The sequence below is a fragment of the Eutrigla gurnardus genome, assembly GCF_963514095.1.
Source record: "Eutrigla gurnardus genome assembly, chromosome: 13".
In the NCBI taxonomy this organism is placed as follows: domain Eukaryota; kingdom Metazoa; phylum Chordata; class Actinopteri; order Perciformes; family Triglidae; genus Eutrigla; species Eutrigla gurnardus.
Window position 1 is genome coordinate 17,182,972 of NC_139936.1, and position 6,000 is coordinate 17,188,971.

Sequence of the window (6,000 nt, forward strand, 5' to 3'; positions counted from 1 at the left end):
AGAGACATAAGTTTGGCGGCGTGGGTACACAATCAGCATTCAAATACCACAACACAGAAAGCAACGGACTCGGCGGTCCGTGATCAAAACTTAAAACACGTTAACAAGAATTACAAGCATATCCTACACTATCAAACTTATGTCTCTGCCCAGAGACATAAGTTTGGCGGCGTGGGTACACAATCAGCATTCAAATACAACAACACAGAAAGCAACGGACTCGGCGGTCCGTGATCAAAACTTAAAACACGTTTACAAGAATTACAAGCATATCCTACACTGTCAAACTTATGTCTCTGCGTGGGTACACAATCAGCATTCAAATACAACAACACAGAAAGCAACAGACTCGGCGGTCCGTGATCAAAACTTAATACACGTTAACAAGAATTACAAGCATATCCTACACTATCAAACTTATGTCTCTGCCCAGAGACATAAGTTTGGCGGCGTGGGTACACAATCAGCATTCAAATACAACAACACAGAAAGCAACGGACTCGGCGGTCCGTGATCAAAACTTAAAACACGTTAACAAGAATTACAAGCATATCCTACACTGTCAAACTTATGTCTCTGCGTGGGTACACAATCAGCATTCAAATACAACAACACAGAAAGCAACGGACTCGGCGGTCCGTGATCAAAACTTAATACACGTTAACAAGAATTACAAGCATATCCTACACTGTCAAACTTATGTCTCTGCGTGGGTACACAATCAGCATTCAAATACAACAACACAGAAAGCAACAGACTCGGCGGTCCGTGATCAAAACTTAATACACGTTAACAAGAATTACAAGCATATCCTACACTATCAAACTTATGTCTCTGCCCAGAGACATAAGTTTGGCGGCGTGGGTACACAATCAGCATTCAAATACCACAACACAGAAAGCAACAGACTCGGCGGTCCGTGATCAAAACTTAAAACACGTTAACAAGAATTACAAGCATATCCTACACTGTCAAACTTATGTCTCTGCGTGGGTACACAATCAGCATTCAAATACAACAACACAGAAAGCAACAGACTCGGCGGTCCGTGATCAAAACTTAATACACGTTAACAAGAATTACAAGCATATCCTACACTATCAAACTTATGTCTCTGCCCAGAGACATAAGTTTGGCGGCGTGGGTACACAATCAGCATTCAAATACCACAACACAGAAAGCAACGGACTCGGCGGTCCGTGATCAAAACTTAAAACACGTTAACAAGAATTACAAGCATATCCTACACTGTCAAACTTATGTCTCTGCGTGGGTACACAATCAGCATTCAAATACAACAACACAGAAAGCAACGGACTCGGCGGTCCGTGATCAAAACTTAAAACACGTTAACAAGAATTACAAGCATATCCTACACTGTCAAACTTATGTCTCTGCGTGGGTACACAATCAGCATTCAAATACAACAACACAGAAAGCAACAGACTCGGCGGTCCGTGATCAAAACTTAATACACGTTAACAAGAATTACAAGCATATCCTACACTATCAAACTTATGTCTCTGCCCAGAGACATAAGTTTGGCGGCGTGGGTACACAATCAGCATTCAAATACCACAACACAGAAAGCAACGGACTCGGCGGTCCGTGATCAAAACTTAAAACACGTTAACAAGAATTACAAGCATATCCTACACTGTCAAACTTATGTCTCTGCGTGGGTACACAATCAGCATTCAAATACAACAACACAGAAAGCAACAGACTCGGCGGTCCGTGATCAAAACTTAATACACGTTAACAAGAATTACAAGCATATCCTACACTATCAAACTTATGTCTCTGCCCAGAGACATAAGTTTGGCGGCGTGGGTACACAATCAGCATTCAAATACCACAACACAGAAAGCAACGGACTCGGCGGTCCGTGATCAAAACTTAAAACACGTTAACAAGAATTACAAGCATATCCTACACTGTCAAACTTATGTCTCTGCGTGGGTACACAATCAGCATTCAAATACAACAACACAGAAAGCAACAGACTCGGCGGTCCGTGATCAAAACTTAATACACGTTAACAAGAATTACAAGCATATCCTACACTATCAAACTTATGTCTCTGCCCAGAGACATAAGTTTGGCGGCGTGGGTACACAATCAGCATTCAAATACAACAACACAGAAAGCAACGGACTCGGCGGTCCGTGATCAAAACTTAAAACACGTTAACAAGAATTACAAGCATATCCTACACTGTCAAACTTATGTCTCTGCGTGGGTACACAATCAGCATTCAAATACAACAACACAGAAAGCAACGGACTCGGCGGTCCGTGATCAAAACTTAATACACGTTAACAAGAATTACAAGCATATCCTACACTGTCAAACTTATGTCTCTGCGTGGGTACACAATCAGCATTCAAATACAACAACACAGAAAGCAACAGACTCGGCGGTCCGTGATCAAAACTTAATACACGTTAACAAGAATTACAAGCATATCCTACACTATCAAACTTATGTCTCTGCCCAGAGACATAAGTTTGGCGGCGTGGGTACACAATCAGCATTCAAATACCACAACACAGAAAGCAACAGACTCGGCGGTCCGTGATCAAAACTTAAAACACGTTAACAAGAATTACAAGCATATCCTACACTGTCAAACTTATGTCTCTGCGTGGGTACACAATCAGCATTCAAATACAACAACACAGAAAGCAACAGACTCGGCGGTCCGTGATCAAAACTTAATACACGTTAACAAGAATTACAAGCATATCCTACACTATCAAACTTATGTCTCTGCCCAGAGACATAAGTTTGGCGGCGTGGGTACACAATCAGCATTCAAATACCACAACACAGAAAGCAACGGACTCGGCGGTCCGTGATCAAAACTTAAAACACGTTAACAAGAATTACAAGCATATCCTACACTGTCAAACTTATGTCTCTGCGTGGGTACACAATCAGCATTCAAATACAACAACACAGAAAGCAACGGACTCGGCGGTCCGTGATCAAAACTTAAAACACGTTAACAAGAATTACAAGCATATCCTACACTGTCAAACTTATGTCTCTGCGTGGGTACACAATCAGCATTCAAATACAACAACACAGAAAGCAACAGACTCGGCGGTCCGTGATCAAAACTTAATACACGTTAACAAGAATTACAAGCATATCCTACACTATCAAACTTATGTCTCTGCCCAGAGACATAAGTTTGGCGGCGTGGGTACACAATCAGCATTCAAATACCACAACACAGAAAGCAACGGACTCGGCGGTCCGTGATCAAAACTTAAAACACGTTAACAAGAATTACAAGCATATCCTACACTGTCAAACTTATGTCTCTGCGTGGGTACACAATCAGCATTCAAATACAACAACACAGAAAGCAACAGACTCGGCGGTCCGTGATCAAAACTTAATACACGTTAACAAGAATTACAAGCATATCCTACACTATCAAACTTATGTCTCTGCCCAGAGACATAAGTTTGGCGGCGTGGGTACACAATCAGCATTCAAATACCACAACACAGAAAGCAACGGACTCGGCGGTCCGTGATCAAAACTTAAAACACGTTAACAAGAATTACAAGCATATCCTACACTGTCAAACTTATGTCTCTGCGTGGGTACACAATCAGCATTCAAATACAACAACACAGAAAGCAACAGACTCGGCGGTCCGTGATCAAAACTTAATACACGTTAACAAGAATTACAAGCATATCCTACACTATCAAACTTATGTCTCTGCCCAGAGACATAAGTTTGGCGGCGTGGGTACACAATCAGCATTCAAATACAACAACACAGAAAGCAACGGACTCGGCGGTCCGTGATCAAAACTTAAAACACGTTAACAAGAATTACAAGCATATCCTACACTGTCAAACTTATGTCTCTGCGTGGGTACACAATCAGCATTCAAATACCACAACACAGAAAGCAACGGACTCGGCGGTCCGTGATCAAAACTTAAAACACGTTAACAAGAATTACAAGCATATCCTACACTATCAAACTTATGTCTCTGCCCAGAGACATAAGTTTGGCGGCGTGGGTACACAATCAGCATTCAAATACCACAACACAGAAAGCAACGGACTCGGCGGTCCGTGATCAAAACTTAAAAGACGTTAACAAGAATTACAAGCATATCCTACACTATCAAACTTATGTCTCTGCCCAGAGACATAAGTTTGGCGGCGTGGGTACACAATCAGCATTCAAATACCACAACACAGAAAGCAACGGACTCGGCGGTCCGTGATCAAAACTTAAAACACGTTAACAAGAATTACAAGCATATCCTACACTGTCAAACTTATGTCTCTGCGTGGGTACACAATCAGCATTCAAATACCACAACACAGAAAGCAACGGACTCGGCGGTCCGTGATCAAAACTTAAAACACGTTAACAAGAATTACAAGCATATCCTACACTATCAAACTTATGTCTCTGCCCAGAGACATAAGTTTGGTGGCGTGGGTACACAATCAGCATTCAAATACAACAACACAGAAAGCAACGGACTCGGCGGTCCGTGATCAAAACTTAAAACACGTTAACAAGAATTACAAGCATATCCTACACTGTCAAACTTATGTCTCTGCGTGGGTACACAATCAGCATTCAAATACAACAACACAGAAAGCAACGGACTCGGCGGTCCGTGATCAAAACTTAAAACACGTTAACAAGAATTACAAGCATATCCTACACTGTCAAACTTATGTCTCTGCGTGGGTACACAATCAGCATTCAAATACAACAACACAGAAAGCAACAGACTCGGCGGTCCGTGATCAAAACTTAATACACGTTAACAAGAATTACAAGCATATCCTACACTATCAAACTTATGTCTCTGCCCAGAGACATAAGTTTGGCGGCGTGGGTACACAATCAGCATTCAAATACCACAACACAGAAAGCAACGGACTCGGCGGTCCGTGATCAAAACTTAAAACACGTTAACAAGAATTACAAGCATATCCTACACTGTCAAACTTATGTCTCTGCGTGGGTACACAATCAGCATTCAAATACAACAACACAGAAAGCAACAGACTCGGCGGTCCGTGATCAAAACTTAATACACGTTAACAAGAATTACAAGCATATCCTACACTATCAAACTTATGTCTCTGCCCAGAGACATAAGTTTGGCGGCGTGGGTACACAATCAGCATTCAAATACCACAACACAGAAAGCAACGGACTCGGCGGTCCGTGATCAAAACTTAAAACACGTTAACAAGAATTACAAGCATATCCTACACTGTCAAACTTATGTCTCTGCGTGGGTACACAATCAGCATTCAAATACAACAACACAGAAAGCAACAGACTCGGCGGTCCGTGATCAAAACTTAATACACGTTAACAAGAATTACAAGCATATCCTACACTATCAAACTTATGTCTCTGCCCAGAGACATAAGTTTGGCGGCGTGGGTACACAATCAGCATTCAAATACAACAACACAGAAAGCAACGGACTCGGCGGTCCGTGATCAAAACTTAAAACACGTTAACAAGAATTACAAGCATATCCTACACTGTCAAACTTATGTCTCTGCGTGGGTACACAATCAGCATTCAAATACCACAACACAGAAAGCAACGGACTCGGCGGTCCGTGATCAAAACTTAAAACACGTTAACAAGAATTACAAGCATATCCTACACTATCAAACTTATGTCTCTGCCCAGAGACATAAGTTTGGCGGCGTGGGTACACAATCAGCATTCAAATACCACAACACAGAAAGCAACGGACTCGGCGGTCCGTGATCAAAACTTAAAAGACGTTAACAAGAATTACAAGCATATCCTACACTATCAAACTTATGTCTCTGCCCAGAGACATAAGTTTGGCGGCGTGGGTACACAATCAGCATTCAAATACCACAACACAGAAAGCAACGGACTCGGCGGTCCGTGATCAAAACTTAAAACACGTTAACAAGAATTACAAGCATATCCTACACTGTCAAACTTATG